Source organism: Ammospiza nelsoni, chromosome 2 (genome assembly GCF_027579445.1).
Source record: "Ammospiza nelsoni isolate bAmmNel1 chromosome 2, bAmmNel1.pri, whole genome shotgun sequence".
Lineage (NCBI taxonomy): Eukaryota > Metazoa > Chordata > Aves > Passeriformes > Passerellidae > Ammospiza > Ammospiza nelsoni.
This window is the reverse complement of record NC_080634.1, coordinates 91766667-91779738: the sequence shown is the minus strand read 5'-3', so window position 1 is coordinate 91779738 and position 13072 is coordinate 91766667. Positions and strand designations below refer to the sequence as shown.

At 37.4% G+C, this 13072-nt stretch overlaps 1 long non-coding RNA gene across 1 annotated transcript; it reads right to left on the bottom strand.

Moving 5' to 3' along the window:
* Window positions 1–559: 559 nt before the first annotated feature.
* On the bottom strand, window positions 560–12029 carry LOC132086207 (uncharacterized). The gene is made up of 3 exons (XR_009420379.1): window positions 11975–12029; window positions 843–893; window positions 560–732 (listed from the first exon to the last, which is right to left on the bottom strand). It is a non-coding gene; the product is annotated as an uncharacterized LOC132086207 (long non-coding RNA).
* Between the last annotated feature and the right edge of the window lie 1043 nt (window positions 12030–13072).

The following is a 13072-nucleotide window of genomic DNA, read 5'->3' as shown; positions in this document are numbered from 1 at the left end:
CCAGGAGGTGCCCAAAGCTCTTTTTAAAATCCAAAAGAACTATAGGGGGGAAATACACATGGGTTAAGTTGAACACAACTATGACTGCAGGAATCTGTCCTCTGAATTCATTCCCCCTGCGCTTACAAAATGAATACATGCGATAAAATTAAGGGTCTACCAGCACAGCTAGGAAACAGCTCAAAAACTGTGTTCTTTATGGCTGATATTCAGATTTTCTGCTTCTTACTGTACCTAGAATTACTACTGCATATGAAAGCTAATCAAAAATAATTTTCATTAGTTAAAACTGAATAGCAGGATGAGGAACAAGAATCTAGGGCAGAGTCACTGCAGACAAGATGAAACCAATTAAGTTAGTTGATGATTTGCCATTTCTCCTGTTGCAAAAAGTATGGATATTAATGATCTACACATTTTTAAAAGAAAACGTATACACTGAATATCATGACTTCGGAGGTAGTCCAATTAATATACCATTTCTGCTAGATCATCTATTCTCAGCAGTAGAAAAATTTATTGTCTCTGATAAATATATTGAAGTCTAAAAGAATTTTTACCACACTGCTCAAAGATTCTAACAAACAGGGAAAAAGCTAAATCTAGAAAGGTCTGCTCTACTCTTGAGTGGGCATCATGGTCTCACCAATCCTCAAGAGAGCAATGTTCCGCTGTTAGCTTAGCTTCTTTTAGGAGCTACTGTTGCACATCTTGTCAAGATCAGTAATACTTCTGGGAAAGAACAATTTAATAAAATTTGGGTAAGCAGCTTTTACCTTGAGAGAGGGTATCCAAGTAGAGCTGCAATGAGGAGTTTAGAGCAAATGCCAAATGAAACTCACAACTTCGCCCACGATCTCCATTAGCTGCCAAGGCATTGATCTTGGGTTTGTCTGTTTGCAGCAAGGAAGAACAGAGCAGTGAGAATTATCTGCTCTAAAAGAAGTCTGCATTCTAATTTTCTTTTTAGAATCTGAGCCAGAGCTTTATAAAGCCCCATTCCTACATGCCTTTATAAATAGTAGAGCTTCAGAAGTCCTGTAAATTTTATTCTACAACAGCTTGGAGTGATTTCTTTCAGAATGAAGCATAATTAGATGTGTCAGATGTTCTATCAGCATTTTCTTCAGCACAACGTAAACAGATATAAAAAAAATCCTTGGGCTAGCAGCTTAAAGCACAATGAATTACTGAAAATTAAAACAAAGTTTAACTTGGTCGCTCTTTTGCATCAGCTACTAAGTAGAAGATGACCTTTAGGTGAAGCAAGAAATCCCATGTTGTGGCTGAAAGAAACCCATACAGGTTTACCTACATATAAGTTATGCAAAATAGAATTTAATTCATTCTTATCAACCAGTCTTAGATATACCACACAGATGGAATTTAAGATACTGTTACCTATGTGGGAAGCACATGTTGATCACCTCATCCATTATGGCAACACACTGCTCCTTTATTCTCACTACACATAGATTCATGAGAAAGCTTGTTCATATATTCTTTCTAATCAATTGGGTAATAATGAGACAATATATAACTTAAAATATAACTGAGAACATATAGATTAAAATAGCAAAGATGCAAGGCTTTGAGGTTTTCTTGGGGGTGGTGCTGGAAATAGTTATAATGAAATCTAGAGACAGGAAAATGGAAATGCATGTTATATAGCTTCCCCTCAGTGACAGGGTGTTGGAAGAAAAAGTCAATCCTGCTATATGCAATGTATTATTTATACACTGTCAGACTAGTATGTAGTTTTAGCAGTGAAAAACTAACCTGGGTAGAAATAGAAATCAGTAGTATACAGGCACATGAATATGAAGGTGGCCATAAACAATTCTAATTTAAAAGTGTTACAGCAAAATTGTACTTTTTTAAACATATCTGCAGGGCTGCAACCTACATTATCAAGCAGTGCAGAACAGGAGGCCCTGAAGAATGTGTGACAGCAGTTGTGCCTGACTCCCGTCACCCAGGGGGTGTTCTCTGTCACACATTAAACCAGAATACAGTGAAATGTGTAACCATAAGGCATGAGCTCTTGTTTCCATCTCAAAATGCCCAGCACAGTACATTGGGCTGGAATGGTCCTGCACAATTTCCTACACTTTTCCCTTCTTTCTTTAGGGTTCACTTATCACACATCTCACTGTGTCATCTATTTTGCACACACCAGTAGGAAGCACAGTGTATCATATGCTGCCTCCAGAGAAAGAAGACAGTAGAAACAATGACTTTGGCAGGATCAAATTTTCATTATTTGGAAAACCAACATCAAAGCAAGTTGGCAGAAGTGAAAGCAGATATAGCAGAAGGAATGACCCAGTATATAAGACTGGTCTCTCATTCAGTAGCTAGCCACAGAGTCTTCTCAATGCATCATCCCCATCTTTGTTCTTGGTGGGAGTTGGAAAAAAGGAAGGAAGCTGCTCTTTAAACACCTGTGCAGCTGGATGTATCATCACTAGTAAAGTCTAGTGCTCAACACATAATATTTATTTATTGACCTCAGATGGAATGACTTTACTAGAAGTCCAGCATGACACAGAGACATAAGACCTGAGGCTGCTAAACACTAAATAGTGGTGAGCCTTGTTTTGAGCTTCTCTCTGCATTAAGTGGAGAGAGGGAGAGACGAAAAGAGATGTTTTCAGAAGACAGCATGCATGGTTTTGAATGGGAAGATAGGAGGAATCACTAGAGGCATCTAGATCTCCCTAAACTCTGTACAGTGCTTGTAAGCAGAAAGATATTCTAAAGTCCTAGGTTAAATTAAACTATACTTAATAATTCTAACACTAACTCTTGTTAATTTCTGCAAGATCCCTTTCAAATTGTCTGTAGCTAAGCAACAAATGGCCAAAGATCTCTTTATCTTCTTGTAGATTGAATGGAAAATCATCCTTCAGGAAAACCTCTAGGAAAACCTGAACAGGATAAAGAAATGGGCTGGCTGGAATCTCATGGAGTTCTACAGAACCAAATACAAGTTCTTGATGTGGGGCAGAACAATCCTCTGCACTATTGCAGGCTGGGGCTGGCTGGCTGGGGAGCAGCTCTGCACAGAAGCTGACAAGGGGATTAGACTTGATGACCTCCAGAGGTCCATTATAAACCAAAATATTTGGTGATTCTGTCTTTCTATGAAAAATCCTGTGCACAGGAATACTAGAGGAGCAAAGGCAAAACTTCCAGGTGCTATGCAAGGCAAATGAGAGAAACACAATTCTGTCAGGTCTGAAAAGTATTGGAGAGGGAATAGAAAAATGTGAATGCCCTACATACCAGAGAAACACAGATTTGGAGTAAAACATTGGAGACAAAAATGAAAAAAAATTTTGACAAAATATTGTGTGTTTTCTTAAGTTAAAAGCAATTTTTCTTCAGCTACTGTTAAGCTACTGTTTTTTCATATTTAAAAACTGAAATTAAATAAATTGAAAATATATTGCTTTCATGGAAAACAATGAGTAGAAATACTTCAAAAATTAACATATAAAATGGAAAAAAATTAAACTTTTGACTGAAAAGAGAAACAGAAACCTAAGATATGAGAAATAAACCCAAAAATAAACTTAGTCATAATTTTAAAAAATCAGTTCTTAAAAATTGGTCAAAGGGCCCCCTTTGGGATACATGTCTTCTTTTAAAGAAAACCTGTTTACAAAGGGCCTGGAATTAATGAAATTATGTTGTTTTGTACAACAGAACAACTGAGTTCTGCAGCTTTCATCTAGCCATACTTTTGGCAATGCAAACCTGTAAAATGTAGTTTAATGACCTATAGCTGTCATTTCTCTCAAAGACAACTTTTCAGTAAACAAAAAGCAGACATACTAATATTTATAAAGAGGCAGCAGCATGAATATGACAGCCTTTTATCATACTGCTGTGACAAAATCTATTCTGTCATCTTGCTTTAAAAAAATTTGTTGCAAGACAGCATTCCATTTCCTTTTAGATGAATGATAAAATGGTTTTGTTTAACATCTTTTTGTACTCTAACAAGAAGCAGGTCATGATTCACCTGCACACTGTTGAACCAGGACAAATACCTAATTATATGTAGTCAATATTTAAAAATACAATATCTAATACAATAAAACAGATGTGACTCCTGCAGTATCTGCTCTTTACCACTAAATGGTGGTTAGAGTGACCTGCAGCTGTTACAGAAGCTAAATGCCTAATGTATACATGATTCCAGAATATTCAGCAATATTCCACAATGTTCATCCCTTAGGAACACTTGAAAGCTCCTGCCTCTCTTTTCAAAAGTTCAGTCTTTTGCAGAAAATCAAACTAAGAACAGGGTTTGAGACAGCTACCACAAAAGTGGCCTGGTACTTAGTGACCCTTTAATAATTACACAGCATATTATCCAGAGATGCTAGAAGTGGAGAAGAAGCAATAAAATAATTTCAAACAAAAATGATTCAAATGAAAACAGTAAAAAGCTAAAACACTGAAAGAGTTTACAAAAGCAATAATAAAAAGAACCCAAATTATCTATTGCTAGCACTCTCCATTCTGCCATCATTATAAACCACTCTAGCTTATAAACATTTTTTATATTTTGCAATCATGACAGGCTTGTGAAATGGGAAGTGAAGTTTAAAAGCCCAGAAAAGATGCCTGCCCAGAAATGTAACTTTGTGGTTTGGATCAATACTGTTTCCATTCAATCTCTGAATTTTAACTAAGGTGGTGTGTTTTTAGGAAGCTCTGATGTATTAAATTCTCTTGGTTGGAAGTGTTTTGTTAGGGGGATTACATTATAAGTTTTCCATTTGGTTCTGCAGAACCAAGCTTCTGCATCTTTCAGAAATCTTGCTTATGTAAATATCTCTATTTTATGATTTGAGTAGTAGTATTAAAACTTTTCATAGTTTTCCTCTCTAAAATGCCTGGGTACAACCTGAAGATTTTGGTTAGCAAAATGGAAAAACCGAAAACATTCAATGTTTTAGCCATTCTGAAGAATATAAGTTGCAACAGGTAAAATTGGCTGAAACAGCAAGAAAACCACAATCTAATTCAGACATCATTAACTTCCCAAGGCCCACAATATCCCTATGTGTTTTGGCTGCAATGACAGGATTTTCTCTTGTGAGGCTGCTGCTATTTTTTAAAAATCTTTTTGACTGGGTCACCAGAATGTTGTTATGGTTACTAACATCTTGCTTTTGAAGAGCCTCATCATGAAAAGCAGCTTTTTCTATCATATGTGGAAGGACCATGCAAACATGGGGAAAATTATTAGATTGCAGTGGATTATATCTGTAAGTGCAATACTCCAGCACCTAAGAACAATGACAACAAGGGGAAAAAAGTGAAATTAATCTGATATAGAATAGGTGCTATTGTATTTCCAGACTTACTGGGGGCACTTGAAGAACCATAAATGAACAGACACAATGTTTTTCCCTAACTGTAAAATAAACCTAGAAACCCATCAAGAAATTTATCCAGTGTCCTAGTAAGCCAATGAAAAGGAAAAAAAACTACCTCTGAAAATGTTTGATTCACTTGTAATAAGACTGTCATACTTTTCAGAAAAACTTTATTTCTACTTTTGTGATATTTATCAGGATGAGCTATATGCTGAGCTATCAGTGGGATACTGATCAGTGGGATAAAAGTCAGCTCCACTGACTTGACCCAAACCATTTGTGCTCAAAGACTTGAACCACTTTCTTTTTTGATATTTATGGAACTATCAAACGTTGGGGCTCCTACTGTAGCAAGCTTTCCTGTAACTAGTATGTATGCCAGCTAAGGAACATGACATAGCAGCCTGTGCTACCTTAATTATGCAAAATGCAGAGCTGGGTGCTGTGAGTTGAAAGTAAGAATCCTGATTACATAGAGCTCCATAAGGGTTGATGGTGCTATATCTTGCAAAACAAGCTGCTTTTTATAAATCTTGCTTCTCACAAAGAGTGCTGTTAGACCATGAGAGCTTAACTGCTCTCATTATTTGCACTAGACAGTTCATTACTTTGTGTTAATATCCTAACAGCCATTCAAGGCAGAAATGACACAGGTGCTTTGCTCTCTATTATTATAATATTACTATTTCAGATGGCAAAATCAATCATTCATGTGTATTCTGGGTGATTGCAATGTATTGACCTAGGCAGCAATTTTGAAAATGCATTCAAGAGCTATGTTGAAAATAGATTTTGATGATATGTTGCTGAGTACTTTTCCCAGTTTTGAGAATGCTGTGCAAATTCCTTTATTCTTTTTATTATAAAACATATTCAAGGCAACCTTAAATACTCAAGCAACTTTTAAGTTTCGCCCTACAGATATCAAACTGATTCATTTGAAAAAGTCAATTAGAAATTTTCATTAGGAGAAAACCAAAACTTTAGCCAGAATTCACTCTGGCACTTCTTGCACAACACATTTTCATAAGATATATATTAATATATAAGAACTTCAGTGCAGTGTGAATTACTACATGAGGGAGATTTTGGTGGCTTATGCTGAAGGGTGAACAGTACCTTGGGAATACAATCATGGAATCATAGATTGACTCATAGAATCACAGAACAGTTTGGGTTGGAAAGGACTTCACTGATCACCTGGCTCCAGCCCTCCTGCCCATCTTTACGGCCCTTCTCTGGCTTTTCTCCAACAGGCCCACATCCTTCTCATATTGGAGGTCCTAGATCTGGAAGCAGCAGTCCAGGTGTGATCTCATAGAAAGTAGAGAGGTAGAATTCTCTCCCTCGACCTGCTGGCCTGCTGCTTTTGAAACAGCCCAGGATGAGTTTGCCTTTCTGGGCTGTGAGCCCACAATAGCTGGTACAGGGCTTCCAGTCCCCATCCTCACTGTCACCCTCTGGCTTAAGAGCATGTGCTGCTTTTCACCCACTCTGCATTTTTATACATAATATGCAAATTCTGGTCCAAGTCTGACACAAAACTTCTATCTTCTGTCCAGCCATCAGATTTGCAATCTCTCCATTGGCAAAAAGGACAGGATAGGAAAAGGTCTGTACCATGGCAATCCTTGGGATTCCCTGAAAGAAGGGTTTTGACTTGTGCTTGTGAATGAAATAATAAAGCTTTCTTTCCATTGCTCATAAAACAATTTTAGTCAGGATACCAGCATGAACAGTGAATTTGTGAGAATTAAGGAGTGCAAAAGTCTCATCTAATAAAATACAACCACATCCAGCAGAATACCAGAGCACTAATACTGGAGATGCTTAGTGAAGTGAAAGAATAAATCTCATAACCACAATCACAAACATTCTGATTCTGGTCTTGTAGAGAATGATCTCTCTTCTACTCTTCTCACTTTGGATCCTCATCTAGCAGTAAATACTAAGCAAAGTCTTCAAAACATGATATTATACAGAAATAATGCAAAAACTACAGCTCCAGTGAAACACGGGGAGTCAAAAAATACTCAACTATGTGAAATTAATCAAATTGAGGACAAATTAAAATTAATTATTTCAGAACACTGATGCATTCATGCATTTCCTTCCTGACTGCTACTGAGAAATGTTAAACTACAAACTTTGTTTTCACATTCACTCTTTATTTTTTCTCATAGATAAAGGTTTTCCCAGGGACAGGAAAATACTGCAAATACATCTTTGAAGAGATGCATTTTAAATTTTATATTGTAAGCATATATAACACCAGAACAGACTGCTGTGAGGTGGCTTGCCTTACTGCATTAGAGGGTTAGAATTTTGCAACCAAGGCCATGGGGGCAGAGGTCAGTTCCTTGTAGGCTCCCTGTGGGCACTGGGTTTGGTACCAAGGGATCAAGTCTCAGCAAGAACAGGAGCAAATAAAAAACAAAAGCACAATTAAATATACAATGAGATAATCTGCAAGATCTTTAAGCAGGTAAACTCTCACCTGAAGGTCCCTTCAGAGATCAGTGCAATGATAGACTTGCACTGCTGTACATGAACAAAGATCAATGTTTCTGCAGTGGTTTTTCTTCCACTACTGCTGCCCTGGGTAATAGCTTGTAATCAACTGCTTAAACCAGGAAAGGGACAGTTTGTACTGTGGTCATACAAGGAAATAAAGCTTGTGGAGTCATGTTGTGTATTTAGTGCTTCCATTAAGGGGTGGTTTTACTCACCATTAAACACCAGAAGTTCTTCTATTAGGGGTGAGGAAGCAGGGCACAGATGAAGAGACACAGGAAGTTGGACTACCTCAGTTCTGTTGTGCAGAGAATTCCTTGCTTTTCATGTGGTCATTGACAGATGGTCTTAGCAGACACAGTTTTCATCCTCAAAGAGATGACTGTGACACCTATGCCTTTGAAGAACTGATCAGAAATACTATCACAGAAAAATACCTTTTCCTGTGTCCCTTCAGAAACCAAGTGATGAAGGCTGCCTTTAGACCATGTCCCTTGCTTTCTTCACCTCCAAACCATCCTGAAGCTGCTATGTTATCCAGAAATCACAAGCTAAAGTGAAGGAAGAGCCATCACAGCACAAGTCAAAGCAAGACTGTCTAGTCTCCTTAACTGATTTCTGACATCTCAGGGAAACAGTTGTGTGCAATTTGGGAAATGAGTGGCTATGTTTCTGTCAGGCCGTGTTACCAAAATCTTTCTAGAATGGTTGATTTCCAGTGAAAGCTTGAACCTCTGGTAAGAAAATTATTCCAACTTCATGTCATATTTGTTTACTTATATTTTTACACAGTTTGTTTATTCAATCAGTCACTAGTTTTATGCAGATCACACTTTGTAGAAGACTCACTTTTAATCCTCTCTTATCCTTTATCATGGCCTAGACCCTCTGCAATTTCCTCGAAATACAATCTGCCAACTGCACTACATGCCACCTCACAAACAATACTTCTCTTTCCTTGTGCAGTAGAAGTGTTCTTAGCACAGTCCTTCTAAGTAACACTTTTTTAAAATGCTCATCACTGATACACCTCGACCCTCTATTCACTGCACCTTAGTTGCTGCTCATCACTGGCAGAAAAATCACACTCCAGAAGCAAATAGATATTTCACTGTGAGGCAGCAGGGAGAGATTTATTTTTCACCAGCTTGTATGACAGTTCTCACTGTCTAACACACCACTTGTGACCATCTGAGAGGCACCTGTATTCTTGCTTTTGCAATTCCTCCCCTTTAAAAAAATCTCTGCCTCCCTTGGAAATAGAGTTTTTTATGAAATAAACTCATTCCAGGCTCCCTAGAAACACAGCTGAGCAGCCTTCCCAGCCATGCCAGGAACACTTGTACCTCCCAGTTGCATAGCAGGTCTTGCAAACCCCAGCGAATCTCCACTCAAAAGCATGGGAATTACTTATTTCCCCTTTCATGTTTCATTCCCAGGCAGCAATTCCTTATCTGCAACTATCAAATCTGTACAGAAGGCACAAAGTCAAATGGGACAGCATCAATATAGGAAACTTCATACACTACCTAAAAATAAAATAATGACATTCTCATCTTTATGATAGCTGACTTGGTCCCCTGCCCATTAAAATGAAATTACATCACCCCTCCACCTTGTTTTCCCTCTCACTTGTCTGCCCTTTTGACTCAGGTACCATTACCTTTGGTGAGAGAAAGCACTCAAAGCCACTCCACCTCCTCTCCCCTTTCTTCTCCCCCATCCCACTGTGACAGAAAGGCCATCCAAACAGGGCCTGAGAGAGAGGGGGAATTGAATTGATAGGACTTCTCCATTAATTTGCTCATTCTCCTAGCTCTGTTAAATGAAATCTGTGTGCTGAGACTTGCTACCAAACACATATCCCAAAATTATTTTTGCTACAGTTAATTTACAGCTACCAGATAAAGCATTAATTTGTAGTTTACAGGGAATAGAGGGGGAAGTGGTATTTTTGTGGGTTTTACACTTTTAAAAATGCATACAATATGTAAATGAACTGCATTGTTCAATTTAGTCATTGAATTAAATTTTTCTCATTAAAAATAAATAAAAAGGAGAATTGATAAGATTACAACACAGGAAACAATTAAGAGTGGTAACAATTCAGAGTAATAGCTAAGCCTTCTGCATATCTTGAAAATACTGAAAATAGAGAGAGCACTCCATTGCTTTCACTTAAAACTAGCTCAAGCTCAGCAATCACTTGCACTACAAGAAGAGTGGCAGTAATATTTAATTTTAAATTTTCTTTTGAACAAAAAATAGATTAAGACTTAGATTTAGACTAGTTCAAGGAGCAAAGGTACAAAAATAGCAAAAGCCAGAGGTGACATGATGAAAATAAAACACAAAAGGTGTCAAAATTCTGCTTTCATAACATAATAGAAAAATGCTGTGCTAGCCAACTAATTACCATCTAATTTTTTCCTGAAATGTTTTCCCACTCAGATAGCCCATTTGTTCTTTTTAAGCTGCTACTTCAAACACATGAAATTATTTGATTGCATTTGTAGCATATATAGTAATGCAATCGGCATTAAAGAAAAAATCATGCTCAGAACAAAAGCTTTAATTAGATCTAAATATAGAATTGTAGTGCCACTAGTTGTTTCAAAAGCCTTTTGAATTATCAAAGGTTAATTGTCAAGATAACACTGGCATGATTAAATGGAATAAATGTCACATTGATTTGGCTCAGCATTAATGCACTAAGTAAATCCTAAATTGCTGCACTCCCTCTAAATCAGACTACTGAAAATGGGTTCTTAAAAATACCTGAAATTATCTGCTTCCATGCCAGGGATTATTGTTCTAGATAATTGAAACGTTATATATCTGAACAAGCTGTCAATATATGAAGGTATTGCACTGATTTAGTAAAGCAACTACTAGACTAGGAAATCCTGTGGGATTTCAGCACTTTCTGAGCTGTTTTGCTTTTTTTTTAATTTAAAAAAATAGGAAAACAAAGAGGCATGTAAGAGATGAAAGTGAAATTAGATTAAAATATTTCATAGGAAGTGAAGAATCAGAAGCAACATTCAACTTTAGCAAGTACTTGGCTATGAAGTGGGTCAACAGGGAAGCACTCAGTGTTTGTCTTTTATAGCTGTACAAGATGGCACAGAATTTTCACCTTCATCCACCCCTCTGGAAGCAGACTGAAGTTGTCCAAAGGATCATTGTTGATTTAGACCTTTAGGTCTCTTTAGGATTGGGATGCACCTGATCCACAGTAGGAGCACCAAACAAATTCTTGATTAATACTTATCAAAAGAACATTGAGTTTGTACATATCCAATTGGCCTACAAGTCACAGCAGCCAACATGCAGCTAGAGATAATTACAGGAATTCACTATGTGGCTTTAGTTGTATATCAAAGAAAACTGTAATGCAGATGCAGCTACAGATGCCCATAACCTGCTTCAGCAAATGGCAAGTAATGTCTCCTATGACCAGCTTATCTCTACATCAGGAGAATTAGTATGGAGCCATTAGAAAAATATAGACTGAAACATAGCTTTTGGACACACACATTAGCTCTTTTTCATATTTGGTAGGCATGTAAAATACTCATGAAAATTTGAAGCTTTAGGGGAGAGAACAAGATTGTGGAAATGAATCCCACTATTTCAATTAAAAATCACAACAGAACTAATACAACTTCATTATTTCCTACTTATTTTTGGACAGACATGAAATCATATATAAATCTCACTGGATACAAGCTCAACTAATCAGAACATTTCTTAAAAGCAGAATAGAGAGACTCTGAGAAACTGCACACTTCTTCAGGCATTGCTCCCCGTGTTGAAAAGCTTTAGCAGTTACTCATTGTGCCTGTCCGCAATTTCGCCTGTCACATTAAAAAATAAATAAATCATTTTTCTGCCATACAAGAACTTTTTCTGGACTACACTTGTCTCCACAATGTGCCCTCAGCAGCTTGGAAATTAAATCCAAACTGTGATCCACTCTTTCTGTTACTAATTCTACAAAGGGGTATCATCGTATTGCAGGGGTTCCATACTGTCGTCTCCTTATTGCAAAGGTGCCATACCTTCTCGGTGTTTCTCATGGACAGCTCCTCAGAGCAGTGAGTCTTTCTTCTTCACAAAGTAGCCAACTGACTCCAGCTCCCTCTCAACCACCCACCCCACTCTTTAATAGCGCTCTTCTTCTCATTGGTTACAGCTGTGGCCTGTTCCTAATCTTTGATAATCAGCTCAGCTGCAACTCCTTAGGGGTAAGATTACTTTCTACACTGTCTTTATTTTCTTATATTCTATCCCCCTACACTAAAGTATGTTCTTGTTTAACTTCTCCTGGGACACTTCTGGTGATATGCAGTGCATTATTAAGATAACAAATTAATAAAATAAAAACTCTCAAATTCTAAGTAGAACTTTCAGAATTTCAGTTTCTTTGGTGGAGACAGCCTGTCAAAGTCCACATTTGTGGGGTTCTTGTTCTTTTGCTATGAGTCTGGGAATCAGAGCATATCATTGCCCTTTAGTATTCAATATATGGCTTTTCGGCCTTCATATGTTATATAGCAAATGTTGTTAGCTTGCTGTTATATTTCTAAAGTCCCATACCTTCTCAGTGATATTTCTTGGGGGCAGTTCTTCACAGCACAGACTTCTGGTGGTTGCTGCTTCTTAGTCAAGACTCCCTCCAGGCTCTCCTTGATTAGCCAAGCCCAGCCCCTTTTATCCCAGTTATCTTCACTATCTACAGCTGCAGCCCAATGAAGGACATCGCAGCTGCAGCCCATCAAAACCAGCCAGTGCTTATCAGGGCCAGGCCTATATACAGATATTCAATATGCAAGACAGATATTTTACTAGAACTCCTACTATAAGCAAATCCATTAATTTTGGTCTTACTGGATTTAAATACATGCATACCTGAATTTATAATTTCTGCTTCAATTTGAGTAATTAATCATGCCTAGCTAAAGTTTAAAATAAGTATTTAAACTTTCTTCATCATTATCTGCAAAGGCTCAGAATAAAATAGCTTTGTAAGCAGTGGAGTGAACACTGCCTGGGAAAATGAACAGAATGGAAAAGATGCATCAAGAAGTGGAATTAATTGTTTTCTGTTCCCTTTCTGATTCAACATGGCCCAATATGCTGAGCAACTGATGACAAAC